This window comes from Oryx dammah, unplaced genomic scaffold, assembly GCF_014754425.2.
Source record: "Oryx dammah isolate SB20612 unplaced genomic scaffold, SCBI_Odam_1.1 HiC_scaffold_4, whole genome shotgun sequence".
Taxonomy (NCBI): domain Eukaryota; kingdom Metazoa; phylum Chordata; class Mammalia; order Artiodactyla; family Bovidae; genus Oryx; species Oryx dammah.
In genome coordinates this window covers 26,955,320-26,971,657 of record NW_024070188.1, presented here as the reverse complement: position 1 = coordinate 26,971,657, position 16,338 = coordinate 26,955,320, and positions in this window count along the sequence as shown.

Here is a 16,338-nt window from a genome sequence, read left to right as displayed (position 1 = left end):
AGCTCTTCGTATTAGGTGGCCAAAGTATTAGAGCTTCAGCTTCAACATCAGTCCTTCTAATGAATATTCCAGGTTGGTTTCGTTTAGGATAGACTGGTTTGATCTTGCAATTTAAACCATGCCTTCTCCATCCTATTATAAACACCTCCAAATTTTATTACTGTTAGAGTCATAAGCAACTATACCTTTGAAGTATTTTTCTAGGGCAGTACTTTTCAAACATTAATGCACAAATGAACCATCTGAAGATCTGACTAAGGTGAAGATTCTGATTCTTGTAGGGCTGGGCAGGGGACTAAGATTTACATTCCTGTCTGCACTGCAGGTGGTCCTGATGCCAATGCTGCTAATTGTGGGCCATCCCATCGAGGCGCAATCGGGTTTGAGTCTCAGTGTGAAACTAGGTGTATGGTTTCAGCTGTAGTCACTGATTATTTTGTTGGCAATTTTAGAAATGCTGCATGTGCTTAATTTCATACTTCTGACATAGTAACTATTTCGTCACCTTTGACATAGTAACTACTAGGTCACTGCAGGTGTTCAGACACTGAAAATTTTCTCCTCAGTTCAGTTCAGTTCAGTCACTCAGTCGTGTCCAACTCTTTGCGACCCCACGAATCGCAGCACGCCAGGCCTCCCTGTCCATCACCAACTCCCAGAGTTCACTCAGACTCGCGTCCATCAAGTCAGTGATGCCATCCAGCCATCTTACCCTCTGTCGTCCTTTTCTCCTCCTGCCCCCAATCCCTCCCAGCATCAGAGTCTTTTCCAGTGAGTCAACTCTTCGCATGAGATGGCCAAAGTACTGGAGTTTCAGCTTTAGCATCAGTCCTTCCAAAGAATTTCTTTGGAAATTCTTGGACTGCAAGGAGATCCAACCAGTCCATCCTAAAGGAGATCAGCCCTGGGATTTCTTTGGATGAGAAGAAATGAGGATGAGATGGCTGGATGGCACCACCGACTCGATGGACACTGAGTGAACTCTGGGAATTGGTGATGGACAGGGAGGCCTGGCGTGCTGCGATTCGTGGGGTCGAAAAGAGTCGGACATGACTGAGCGACTGAACTGAACTGAACTGAACTGAGGAGAAAATTTTCAGTGTCTGAACACCTGCAGTGACCTAGTAGTTACTATGTCAAAGGTGACGAAATAGTTACTATGTCAAAAGTATGAAATTAAGCACATGCAGCATTTCTAAAATTGCCAACAAAATAATCAGTGACTACAGCTGAAACCACACACCTAGTTTCACACTGAGACTCAAACCCGATTGCGCCTCAGATGGGATTCAAACCCAGCCAAAACTCAGACTGGAACTTGAATCCACAGTCTGGGACTCAAACCCACTGTCTTTTATTTTTCTTTTAATTTATTTTTTAATTGGAGGATAATTGGTTTACAATGTTGTGTTGGTTTCTGCCCTACAACATGAGTCAGCAATAAGTCTACGTATTTCCCCTCCCTTGTGGTCCTCCCTCCCACTCTCCACTCCATCCCACCCCTCTAGGTTGTCCCAGACCACTGTGTTGAGCTCCATGTATTATACAGCAGCTTCCCACTAGCTAGCTATTTTACCATATGGTAATGTCTATGTTTCAATGCGATTCTCTCAATTTGTCCCACCCTCTGCTTCTCCTACTGGGTCCACAAGTTTGTTCTCTATGTCTGCATCTGGAACCCACTGTCTTTTAATTAAAATCACTTACCTGGTGTCTGGACTTGCTGAAGCTAAGGTTCTTTATGTCTCAGTACAGAAGGAATTCAGTGAGAAACAAAGTGATAGGCAAGAAGTAGTTGTGTTAATATAGGACACTTGTGAGGGATATAAGTGGGCCGGCAAGGGGGCTCTGCTCTGAGAACTAAGTGTTAAAGCAGATTTATATAAGGAGATACACATTCCATAGACAGAGTGTGGGCCATCTCAGAAAGTGAGGCCCCAAAATACAGGTGGTTACTTTACATGGGCTGAGTAATTTCATAGGCTAAGGAATGGGAGGATTATTCCGTCTATTTTGGAGAAGGGACAGAGATTTCCAGGCATTGGACCACCATCCACTTTTTGTTCTTTTATGGTCAGCCTCAAAACTGCCTTGACACCCATGGGTGTGTGATTTAGCATGCTTCTGTATTATAATGAGCATATAATGAAGCTCAAGGCCTACTGGAAGTCAAATCTTCCACCATCTTGGGTCTAATCAGTTCTAACCAGTTTACGTCTTATCTTCAACAGCAATGTTATTTTTTAAAGATTTTGCCCTGCCCCTTTTCCCTCCTGTTTCTTACCTGTGTGCAGTGACTACATACAACTCAGAGAAAACTGGAGCTTTGCTTCCTGTACATAACAGCCTTTGTGGGGTGATATTACTCTCAAAGCAGACAGTTCTTCAGATAACTAGTGGAGAAATCTAGTTAACTGAAAAACCTCATTTCCTAATCATGTTGGTTAAGTATATTCGTGTCTAAGCCTGCCAGCTTTCTGGATGAATCCAGCACTCATACAGATGACTCATGATACCCTGAACTTCAGTCATTATTATCTTCCCTCCATTTTAGCCATCCTGGCAGTATGGGAGATTAGAGACACAGAATAACCCTCTCTCTTTCACATACACACACACACAAACTGGATAGAACATAAGAAACATCTATTCAAATACATTACTGAACTAGCAAAAGAGTTAAGAAAGGCCAAATGCCAAGTGAAAGCAGGGATTTGGAGAGGTAAACGCATAAAAGGAAGATTTTATGGGGGAGTATCTTTTAAATTCTGATCAACTTGAACTAGTGTTCTGATGGTCAGGAAGGATGTAGGGACAGGAGACAAATCCAAAATCCTCGTCAAGGTAGGGTATCTAATAGGAGATTCTCACAAATACATACATATATACACATACACAAACTTGGACACCTTACCAATCTTGACCTTGGCTCTGGATAGAAGGGAAGGAAAAGCTATACTAATAATTTGCAAATACAAGCAGAGATTCATGGCCCAATTAAAACTACCTCCTCTTAAGAGAGAATTCTTCATGACTGTCTCAAGTTTCTGGAACTGTCTTTGTTCCAGACTATCTTTTCAACAGTTTTTATAGTTTTGCAGGATAATGATAATATCTCCCTCAGGAGACAGATTTGCTTACAACCTTGGAAGACAGCCATAATGTCTACCTCTGTGAAAAAAAGGCAGGCATGTTTTCTGCCCATCATAAAATATCCATGTTCTATAAGTTCAGTGTTCCTTTTCTCTGATGCAACTTACTGCATGTATAGATGTCACCTAACCCACATTGTGTGCCCTGTGGGAATTGCGATGTGAGGAACCAACACAAATGCTGACACTCTGGCTACTGTTTTTGCTTTGAGTCCTTAGTCTCTGACCCAAGGGTCACATATCTTCTGCTAAAATTCATGCAATTATGGTGGGCTAACTGTAGCAGGGTAAAATCTCAACCCTTTCATAGTTCTTAATGTCTGCTGCTGCTGCTGCTAACTTGCTTCAGTCGTGTCCAATTCTGTGCGACCCCATAGACGGCAGCCCACCAGGCTTTCCTGTTCCTGGAATTCTCCAGGCAAGATCACCGGAGTGGGTTGCCATTTCCTTCTCCAATGCATGAAAGTGAAAAGTGAAAGTGAAAGTGAAGTCGCTCAGTCATGTCAGACTCTTAGCGACCTCATGGACTGTAGCCCACCAGGCTCCTCCATCCATGGGATTTCCCAGGCAAGAGTACTGGAGTGGGGTGTCATTGCCTTCTCCGTCTTAATGTCTAGGTGGTCCCAAACACTTTATGCTGAAAATTTATATTAGAGTTGTCCTAAGTTGGTACTACTCTCGGCAGCTAGTATAAGTAGAAGGATGTCCTCTCTGGAGAACATCCTTCAACTCCAGCCTCAAACAGTTCCTACAGGAACCGTGAGCTTTAAGTCAATGTATAAAACACACTAGAAAACAAGGTACCATGAATCAGAAGCAATTTAAGGAAGGCTCCCCTGGTGGCTCAGATAGTAAAGAATCTGCCTGCAATGTAAGAGACCGGGTTCAGTCCCTGGTTTAGGAAGATCCCCTGGAGAAGGGAATCTACCCACTCCAGTATTCTTGCCTGGAGAATTCCATGGACAGAGGAGTCTGAAAAGCTATAGCCCATGTGGTCACAGAGTCAGACACAACTGAGTAACTAACACTTTCTTATAGAAAAGCTTCAGATATTAGATTGTTACAGAATATAAAATAAGTGTGTTTATTATCTTTAAAGAAATAAATAAGGTTGAAAATCTGAATAATAAAAAATAAAATGTTAAAAAAAAAATGACCAGTGAAGTTTGCAAAGGAACTAAACAAGACCTCTTAAAAGGAAATATGTTATTGTTGAATGAAAATTTTAATGATCAGGTTAAACATCATTAGAAATGTAACTGAAAAGAGAATTAGTACATGAAAATAGATCTAAAGACTGTAAAAGAGAACAGATCCAAAAGCAAGATTATGAGCCACGAAAAATGAAGAAAAGGTTGATATATGTTGAATCAGAGTTCCTAAAGAAAAGAAACAATGAAGAAGCAATATTAAAAGTGATAATGGCTGGAATTTTTCCAGAAATGGTGAAAGAAGATAAATAACCTCAGATATGCAGATAACACCACCCTTATGGCAGAAAGTGAAGAAGAACTAAAGAGCCTCTTGATGAAAGTGAAAGAGGAAAATGAAAAGTTGGCTTAAAGCTCAACATTCAGAAAACTAATATCATGGCATCCGGTCCCATCACTTCATGGCAAATAGATGGGGAAACAGTGTCAGACTTTATTTTGGGGGGCTCCAAAATCACTGCAGATGGTGATTGCAGCCATGAAATTAAAAGAAGCTTACTCCTTGGAAGGAAAGTTATGACCAACCTAGACAGCATATTAAAAAGCAGAGACATTACTTTGTCAACAAAGGTCCATCTAGTCAAGCTATGGTTTTTCCAGTGGCCATGTATGGATGTGAGAGTTGGACTATAAAGAAAGCTGAGTGCTGAAGAATTGATGCTTTTGAGCTGTGGTGTTGGAGAGGACTCTTGAGAGTCCCTTGGACTGCAAGGAGATCCAACCAGTCCATCCTAAAGGAGATCGTGCTGGGTGTTCATTGGAAGGACTGATGTTGAAGCTGAAACTGCAATACTTTGGCCACCTGATGCAAAGAGCTGACTCATTAGAAAAGACCCTGATGCTGGGAGGGATTGAGGGCAGGAGGAGTAGGGGACGACAGAGAATGAGATGGTTGGATGGCATCACCGACTCAATGGACATGGGTTTGGGTGGACTCCGGGAGTTGGTGATGGACAGGGAGGCCTGGCATGCTGAGGTTCATGGGGTCGCAAAGAGTCGGACATGACTGAGTGACTGAACTGAACTGAACCACAATGCATTTAATAACAAATTAGCATACCTTAATGGCTTAAAACAACACGAATTTATTGTCTTACAATTCTGTAGGTGAGAAATCCAGTTCGCGTCTCACTGGGCTAAAAGCAAGATATTGTCGTCTGTGTTCCTTTCTGGAGTCTCTAGGAGAGCATCTATTTTCTTGACCTTTGGAGCTTCTGTGTGTGTGTGCATGCTCAGTTGCTCAGCTGTGTCCAACTCTTTGTGACCTTATGGCCTGTAGCGTTTCAGGCTCCTCTGTCCATGGGATTCTCCAGGCAGGAATAGTGGAGTGGGTTGCTATGCCCTTCTCTAGGGGATTCCCTCAAGCTAGGGATAAAACCCACACCTCCTGAGGATCCTGCATTGGCAGGAGGACTCTTTATCACTGAGCCACCTGGGAAGCCCCGCGGCTGCTAGGGGCTGCCTGTATTCCTTGGTTCCCGGCCCTCAGCCTCCGTCTTCAGAAGGAGAACAGCAGGTCAAGTTTTTCCTCATATCTGACCCTTCCTTTCTGACCCTTCCTTTTCTGCCTCCCTTTTCCATAATGAAGGACCTTTGTGATTAAATTGGGCCCACCTGGATAATCCAAGATAATCTCTCTAAAGTCATCTGATTAGCAATCTTATTTTCATTTGCAACCTTAATCTCTCTTTGTCAAGTAACCTAACAGTCACAGGTTTTGAAGATTATGACATAGACATCTTTGAGGGTTCATTATTCTACCTACCACAGACATTAATCCACATGTCCAAGAATCTCAATCAATTTTAAGTAGAATAAAAAGAACTTGTGCCTAGCCAAAATCCATACTTAGTCATATCATGGTGAAACTTCAGAATGCCAAAGACAAAGAGAACGTATGAAAACAGACATAGCAGAGAGATTTCCTACCCCAAATAGTAAGACTTACCTAAGAGATGGTTAGCAATGAGATTCCTGGGCCCAGTCAAGACTTAGTGAATCGGTGTTATGCTAAATGAAGTAAGTCAGAGAAGGACAATTACTGTATGACATCCCTTGTATGCAGAATCTGAAATTACACAAATAAACTTGTTTACAAAACAGAAACAGACTCATAGACTCAAAACTAACTTCTAGTTACTAGAGGGGAAGAATGGAGGGAACAGAGAGTTCTCTAGTCAACACTCTTAAGTCTTAGAAACATCTTAATGTACCATATGAAATTTTTATCAGGAAAGACAATGAAGCTAATGGGGAGTTGTATAGTATAGTGATTAATGGGGAGGGTTCTACAGACAGACTGCCCGGGTCTGCTTCTTGTAACTCAAGCTGTATGACTTTACACAACTTACTTAACCTTAGTTTTACTATCTGTAAAGTGGAGATGATGACAGTATCTACTTCTTAAAACATAAAGGAGACAAAGCATGCATAATTAGCATCACTCCAGCTTGTATAAATTAGATGTTCAATAAATATTAGCATTGTGTATATATTTTAGGCATAATAAATTTGTCCCCCCCCCCAAAAGTAAACTTATCCTAGGTATAGAATAGGGGATAAATATGCATAAGAAAATAACAGGCACAGGTCACTTTAGACAATACTATTCTTTTTAAAATGTATATAAATTGGATTACAAAACAGTGCCTTGTTTAAAAGGGAATTCTGGTAAATGCTTCTATAACCATGTCTTTTCCAATGTGTATTATGTAGCTATTCATGTTTGGATTTCCTCTCTACTTTCCATAATAATTGGGAAAAACCTGTTTTTATAACCCATAGCATATCAAATAAAAGCATATATTCTAAGCTTAAAAATAAAATGCAACAATAATAAACATTTTAAGGAATTGATGATTTTGATCTTAATGCTTTTTCCCTCTTTTTTTTCTTTTTCATTTTTATAACCAACTTCTAAAGAAAATTCATGATATCAGTGAGTCTCAATTTTAATACTTAAGTTGTAACAATGCTTCAATAGGTACTGGATGAATAGTTGTTGAATGAATAAGTGATTGACCTAATTTGTTAATTCACAAATACAAAAATATGATACCTACCCCTGAAAATGTTCCAGGGAAAAGACTAACAAGAAAAATTCATAGGTGTAAGTAACCGTATCTTTCTTAAACTACGTGATCTTTCGGAAATAACCGTTGGGGTTAGGAATGATCTATCTTGCCTCTCTGTATCTACATAATACTACAGCTCTTGTATTACATCGTGGAATGATTGTGAACCAGCACAAAGCTCAAGATTGTGTCATTTGATAGGCCCACTGCACAACTGTACCCTGTGTGTTACTTAGCAACATTTGCCTGCCCCTCCTCTCTCATCTCCTGTTGGGAAACCTGCTCAGAGGCTGTGGAACTTGGCAGAGATGAAGGAAAATCCAGTGACTGATAGTTTATGTCCAGGAATTTTCTGAGGCTATAGATGACTTTCGGTTTTGGATGGTGTTTTTTTTTCTTTCTAGTTTTTTCCCTTTATTTAAGGATTGTTTACTGCATAGTAGAAGATGAAGAGCAGGAACATGTTTTACTGGAATGGGGCTCTTTAGTACCACGCCTTAATTGCTAAAGACCTTACTGTTGGGAAATGCTGACACTCCCCTTCTCATACTCCCAGTTAAAGCCTTGTTGAGTTAAGCAATAAACTACTTCACACTGGAGACTAGAATTTAAATGAGTTACAATTCATTTTCATGTAAGTCACTAAGGTACACGAAAAGGAAAATAAATGAGTGCAAAAGGGAAAGGAATCACTCCTTTCTATATAACTCCTTAGACGTAAGTGTAAATCTGAGTCGATAAATACTCCTTGAGTGTTAGTTATTAATTAATCATAATTGTGAATGAGGAAAGTATATACTTGGGCTCCCTAGGTGGCTCAGTGGTAAAGAATCCGGCTGCCAGTGCAGGGCACACAGAAGCCGCAGGTTTGATCCCTGTGTCGGAAAGATGCCCTGAAGAAGGAAATGGCAACCCACTCCAGTATTCTTGTCTGGAAAATTCTATGGACCAAGGCACCTGGTCACAAAGAGTTGGACACAACTGAGCGACTGAGCAGATACACACAAAGTATATACAGTTGATCGCTGAACAACGTGATTTTGAACTGCATGGCGTTCACTGTTTTACACAGAATGCAGCATGTGAACTCTTAGTTTCAACATGTGGGATCTAGTCCCCTGACCAGGGATGGAACCTGGGCCCCCTGCATTGGGAATGGAATCTTAGCCACTAGGGAAATCCAGGGAAATCCCCCTACTATTGTTTTAGAATCTGCTCTCTCTAGCAGATAAAATCTAATAAGGTCGATAGTTTGGTCACATTCAATTTGTTTTTTGTAAAATTGCTTATTTTCCTCCAGAATTTTAAGAATCCTGAGACCAAGGTCGTAAGTGAAGAATTTCTAAAAATGTGCATGTATACTTTAAAAACTGTAACTGGGGACTTCCCTGGTGGTTCAGTGTCTAAGATTCTGAGCTCCCAATGTGGGGGGCCTGGGTTCAGTCCCTGGTCAGGGAACTAGATCCTAGCTCCCACATGTGGCAACTAAGACCAACCACAGTCAAATAAATACTAAAAACATTAAAAAAAAACAACAACCTATAACTGTATGTATTAAATCTACAGAAAAACTGATGGTTAAGAACATGCAACTAAGATTTAATAGATTTATTTTACAAAACAGTACTGAAATAATAACAAATCATAACATATTTAATAACTTTATAACAATATTTACTCCCCAATTATAGTTTGACATAATTATAAATTGGTAAGTGGTATCAAATTATATGTTATTAGTCAGGTGGCTGGTCATCTGGTTTCTTCTAGCATCTACCAGAACTGCTGAAAAGCAGGCTGAGTCTTGAAGAAGTTGACCCTTTAAGTGCTTCTGAATCCCTGTGACTAGAAGGATCCAGGCATCTCTTCTATGGGACATTGGAAAGGAAATGTCTTCTCCTCTCTGATATTTCCATGCCCACAACCAACTTAAAATGGGTTACGAGAGGTATGAAAATGTAAAAGTGTGGGGTTGCAAAAATGCATATTTAACAACTGTCGAGTCAAAGATTCTTTGGTTATAAGCAAAAAGAAGCTATATTAAATTAATTCATGTAAAAAGCACTAAGTTAAAAATCCAGAGGGAAATCTCATGGATCCCAAATATAAATATAGAAACGGTCAAATCTGACAGACCACTGTTCTCTTTCTCTAAGGCTGTATAATTTCTGCTTCCTTTGGCACATCTAGGTTATGGGGTATTTCTGAAGACCAGTTTTCTCTCTTTATTTGCGTGTATAAGGCATAAAAATGACTGCCTGTCCTGAGTCCTCCTCACTTTATGCTCTACACCCTCCATGGAGTTACTCAGTATCTAGGTCTCTGGATTCAACTGATCACACACACAAAAAAACCTTGTTCTCCACTGTTCCAATCAGCTGTGGCTTAGGAGACAAGGTCTAATGCCCATAGGGCTGCCCCTACCATGGACTGTGGGTGGGGCTGACTCTCTCAGAAGGGCATGTGGGTAGGAATGAAACAATTACTATCTCAAGTTCCCAGATACAGGATATGTTGAAATTGGACTTTTCAGGTTTTTTTTTTTTTTTTTTTTTTGGTTCTTTCAAGTTGGAAGTTCAGGCTGTGGAAGAGTCTAATCATATCAGCTGCTGCTGCTGCTGCTGCTAAGTCACTTCAGTCGGGTCCGACTCTGTGTGACCCCATAGACCGCAGCCCAGCAGGTTCCCCCATCCCTGGGATTCTCCAGGCAAGAGCACTGGAGTGGGTTGCCATTTCCTTCTCCAATGCATGAAAGTGAAAAGTGAAAGGAAGTCGCTCAGTCGTGTCTGACTTTTTGCAACCCCATGGACTGCAGCCTACCAGGCTCCTCTGTCCCTGGGATTTTCCAGGCAAGAGTACCAGAGTGGGGTGCCATCGCCTTCTCCGAATCATATCAGCATATTCTTATTCCAAAACAAGGTAGGATTCTGGTATATGGCAGGTATCGCTTAGTCTATCAAAAATGGGAGCAGGGTATATACTAAGGCTACTTGTTTCCCAAGGAATTTTCTAGTGTCCAGGATGAGAGGAACCTTTGGGTAACCAACTAAAACCTGTTTGCAGGTGCCAGAATAGCTTTTGTTCTAAAGCTCCAAACAAAGACATCCTAAGAGAGAAAACACATCGATGTGTGCTTAGGTGCTCAGTCATGTCCGACTCTTTGTGACCCCATGGACTGTAGCCCGCCAGGCTCCTCTGTCCATGGGGATTCTCCAGGCAAGAATACTGGAGTGGGTTGCCATGCCCTCCTCCAGGGGATCTTCCCAACCCAGGGATTGAACCCAGCTCTCCTACACTGCAGGTGGATTCTTTACTGACTGAGCCACCAGGGAAGCCCAACATATCAATACTGACAGTTTATTGATCCAGTTATTCCTTTAATTGTCTTTCTCAAACAAGAAGAGTACAAGAGAAAAAGCCATGAACAGAACTTAATTCTTTAAGAGTTTGGTTCCATTGGCCAGGTGGCCCTAGTGGTAAAAAGAAACCACCGGCCAATGTAGGAGACTTATATAAGAGATACCAGTTCAAGCCCTGGGTGGCGAAAATCCTCTGAAGGAGGGCATGGCAACCCACTCCAGTATTCTTGCCTGGAGAATCTCCATGGACAGAGGAGCCTGGCAGGCTATAGTCCATAGCGTCACAAAGAGTCAGACACGACTGAAGAGACTTAGAATGCACACACACCATAACTATAATACCATTCTCTCTGTGATGCAAACAATCACATTTGGCTTCAGATTTTTCATAGTTTATAAGGATCACTTGCTTTCGTTGATTACATTAGTAGGTTATAATAAGTTGTGACAATTTGCTTTTACTAGTGCTTTGCATTCAGTTTAGCACAGTGTCTATCAAGAAACTAAGCTACTAATTATGTACAGCATGGCAACTATAGTTAATAAAATAATGCTGTATTACACATTTGAAAGTTGCTAAAAGAGTCAATCTTAAAAGTCCTCATCACAAAAGAAAAAAATTATTTGTAACTATTGATAGTAGCAAATGATAACTAGACATTTACAATGCATATAAATATAGAATCATTATACTGTATACCCAAAACTAATATAATGTTATATGTTAATTATACCTCAACAAAAGAATAAATAATTGACAAAAAAGAAAAATGAAAAAAAGCCAGTCTAGGTACTGCTTGAGACTAGGTTTAGAGTCCTCAGGTAAAAATATATTTTCCTGAAAAGTTTAAAGATGTTGCTCTCCTGTCTTTAAGCTTTCAGTGTTACTGTTGAAAAATCCAGTGCTCTCTGATTCTTTATCTTCTGATTTTGACCCTTTTTTTTTTTTTTGGTCTTGGAAACTTTAAAAATCTTTATCCAAAGTGTTTTGAAATTTCACAATTATGTATCTTGGTTTAGATTTTTTTTTTTTCATTTATTGTATGAGGTAAGAGGGGAGTCCTTTCAATCGATTCTTCTATTCTGAAATTTTAATTATTATTTCTTTGATAATCACCTCCTCCCTCTTCTTTCTTTCTAGAACTCTTATTATTTGAGTTTGGAGACTCTTGGATTGATCAACTAATGTTCTATCTTTTCTCTCCTGTCTTTCAACTCTGGCTTTTCCTACTTTCTCAGAAATTGCATTAAATTTATCCCCCGCCTTTTTTTTCTTTTAAACACTCTCAGCTATCCTGTTTTTAATTTCCAAGAACTGTTTTCTTTTATTTTTGTTGTTTTGTTTCAAACAAACATCTTTGAATGTTTCTTGTTTATTTAGTATTCTGTTTTTGTTTGGTTTGGTTTTTATGGATAAACTATCTTCTCTCATCCCTATGGAGTATAATTATGGTCTTTTTTCTTAGACGTTTGTTTCTACTTCCTATAATTATTTTGTTTTTTGTTTTCCTTTTTTTTCCTATTATTATTTACTTTGGTCTCTTTTCAAACACTGAAGGCTTTCTTCAAATGACTGATAGTTGGCTATTAGTATTTAAGTGTGAAGCACCACAAAACAGATGATAAGCTATTGGTTTCTGGTCTTGTGGATCTCACCATAGGAAGACCAAGTTGTGTTTATTTTTAATTGAAATGAGCCTCAAATGTCTGTAGGTGAGTTCTTTCACTTGAGCTACTGAGTTTCTACTGAGTAGAAGCCTCCAAACTCTGGGATATAAACTTGATTCTGCTTTCTGATATTAACCCTTAGACCTGGGGGGAGGGGAGAATAGGGCTAATTTTCTCTAAGAATTTATAAATTAAATATTCAAAAGAACATAATTCCCATACTACTTAAAACTTTACCATAAGCAATAAGCAAAATAACTGAATTTCTATAAATATTTATCCTCAGAAAATGCAAATTTTATATTTTTATTTAAAAAAATTTTTATTGGCATATAGTTGGTATGGCTGGGAACAGACAATGAATGGTAGAGATGAGCTTGGAGAATTAGTCTGGGACCAGATCATATAGAGGTTTCAAGGCTAAGGTAGGGCATTTTTATTTTAAGTGTTATGGGAAACCATTGGAGAATTTTACAATATTAAAATAAGAGAAGTGTCATAATTGGACTTAAAAAAATCACTCTTGCTGCTCAGTGGTAAATCATCTGAGAGGACCAAAGTGTAAGCAGAGAGATGGTTTAGAAAACTACTGCAGTAGTCCAGGGGAATGAATTTCAGTGTTCTCAACTAAGGTAGTAGCAAAGATAGAAAAGAAATACTTGAAATGTTTTAGGAATATCACCAACAAGGCTAATGATAGACTGGATTGGTAAGAAAGCAGGAAAGAGTGGGATCAAGGGTGACTTTGGTCTTGAGCAACTGCTATTTAATGAGATAGTTGCTGCTAGAAGGATGGACCATACACAAACAAGAGCAGAGCAGAGATGTCAGCCAGGAAGCTTGAATGGAGGACAGCTGGGTATTTTAGTTTTCTTTTTGTGAAGAGCAGGCAAGTTTTGCATGGAAAGGAATGGCTCTCTTAGCCACATTAGCTTCAAGGTGCTTATTAGATATTCAAACAGAAACATCAGATAGGCAAGTGTCCCAAAGATCTGGAATTCAAAAGAGATGATTGAGCTGGAGATAACAGATTTGAAAGTCACTAGTATATGGATGCCTGGAAAATCCCATGGATGGAGGAGCCTGGTTAGGCTGCAGTCCATGGGGCCGCTAAGAGTTGGACATGACTGAGTGACTTCACTTTCACTTTTCACTTTCATTCATTGGAGAAAGAAACGGCAACCCACTCCAGTGTTCTTGCCTGTAAAATCCCAGGGACAGCGGAGCCCAGTGGGCTGCTGTCTGTGGGGTCGCACAGAGTCGGACACGACTGAAGCGACTTAGCAGCAGCAGCAGTGTGTGGATGTCACAAAGCCATGGACTGGATGAAGCAGGTCACTCAGGAAGAAAGTGCACATGGAGAAGTAGCAGAGAGGAAGCCGAGGGCATTGGCGTGTTGGATAGGATCTACATGTGTCAAAGGAAAACCAAGGAAGAGAGGTGTCACAAAAGTCTAGAGAATTGTTTCAAGAAGGAGGGTATAGTTAGTTGTATCGCTACTGAATGAGTTAAATGAGGACGGCCACCATTATTTGAACCACTGGCTTTGACAAGATGTGGGCTTTGAGAAATATCCATTTCAAGGGTTTGAAGAAGAGATGAGGGTAGAGACAGAAAGTATAGACATGTCTTTTAGGGAGTTTTGCTGTGAAGGAGAGCAGAAAAAATGGGTGTTAGCTGAAGGCAGAAATGGGGTCAAGTAAGGATTTTTTTAAATTTCAGGAAGATTTCAATAGGAAGGATTACTAAAGAGAATGAGGGGTAAGGAGCACAATTTGAGGTGCCTTAGGAAGGTCTGGGGGATGAGACTCACTTTAAGTTCTTTAGGCAATCCTTCATGTGCAAAGCAAAAAATGTTAAGAATTTTTTGTTTTTAAACTGGTGAAGTGGGAAAGATCTTCAATGATAGAAACAGGGCTGATGATAAAAGAATGACAGATGTGTTTTGGACATATTAAGTTCACTGAAATAGATTAGCTGACTAACTTGGTAATTAGTAGAAGAGACTTTGAGCTTCATGATAGCAATGATGCTTAAGAAAGATATTTTACAAAAGATCAATTCAGTTGGTAGACAGCATTTAAATTATTCTGTATCAAACTAACAAGGCCTTACCTTGCCAAGATTCTTGGCACTTTTATATTCACTTAAAATTACATTGGGAAAAAGCATAATAGTAATGGAAAAGCAACTAATTATAAGCAATTACAAGCCAAATTATGTTTATACCACAATTAGTGTTTGAGGTGGTTTAGTAGACTAAGTCTTCATTTCAATAAGCAACCATCAAATAATTGAATAGCTTGTAAAACACATAAATACCTCTTTTATCTTTATTCCAAGTATAACCACCACATTCTTTTAATTATTATTATAATAAAATGGGCAAGTCATTATCTTTTGTCCCAATCCCCAGTCTGAGTTGGATGCTTTTAAAAACATGGCAAGAGTAGCTGTAGGTATCTACCTTCTGCACCAAAGTTTCTTTCAACAGATTTGACATAGAAATGTGAACAAATTCATGTTCTTGTAAGACAAGTACTAACTACCCAGCAGGGAATTTAGAGTACACACTCAAACTACATCTTCTTCATTAAGTTTTTCATGCTTACAACATTGTCTTGTTTCACTTGTAGTTGAACAAGTCTTTCTCTAAAGATAAGTCCTTTGTCTCGTGACAGTGCTGATTTCTATGTCAGGCTGGGTTTTTTTCTCCCATATTTCTAAGTAAAAGTTACAACTTTGTTACCACAATTTTGCCACCTGGGGTCAAACTGTTTGACTACTACTTGATAACTTTTTCATTTTACTTGATCACTGAAATTAGATTCATGACTCTAAATCACGACTAATCATCACTCTGAATACTTGTTAATTTCCACGCAATTTCAGATATTTAATTTTTACCATTTTTTGTTGAATGACCATTCTTTAAATTCTATAGTGCTAAAAAAAAATTCTATAGTGCTTCACAATATTCAAGAGTTTCATCGAGATGATTTCATATAATCCCCTCTCTTTCCCCTACCAATTGACGCCCCAATTTCAGATTCTATTTAATAAAGCAGGTTCTAGAAACAGTTTTGCAGAATAAATTCCCACCAGTTGACCTAATTGAGCACGTTGTTGCCAGTGCTTCACGGCAGCTACTGAGCTCGGCCAACTCCGAGGCTTGGCGAGCCACATGGTGGGAGGTAGGTAAGAGCCGGAGCCCTTCAAGGCTGGGCGCCACGTTGCTTTTCCCTTTTTGAATAGGGAGACAACGCTTCTGGCTATTGTGTAAATCGGCCGAGAACTGCGTTCATCCGCACATCAGCTAAAGCGTGATCAGAATTAAAGCGCCTTCTAATCCTACCCTTTGGCAACATGTGCGTCACGGACTAATGTTGAGTTTTACTGCCTGGCTTCGTTCGCCTTGGGGAAGCACACTTAAGGGAATGGCCGAGTACCTCAGCAATATCGGCGAAGTGCACGGGATCAAAACGACCACGCCATCCCAGCAGTGGCCACAGCCCCCGCCGAACCCCGCCAACTCTCTAGAGGACCCACCCTTGTTCCCCGCTATAACCAGTTGCTTTACACAGCGCTACACAGCCTTCCCTGACTACGTCCCCGCTCTCCCACCCACTCCGCAATCGACCCCAGGCTTTTAGTCCCCAGTCGGACAACAGATCGCCGTCTCCCGCCCAGCGGCCACCCCGAACCCTGAACCGCAACGCGGCTAGCTGCTCCCCGCGCTGCTAGCGGGCGGGCGGCCAGCCAGCCGCAACTGGGCGGCCGGTGATTGACAGGATGCTGGAGCAATCAGCTACAAGGGCGGGACGCTGCGTCACTTCCTGTTCTTTTGGGTTTAGCCGGGGTATATAAATTCCCT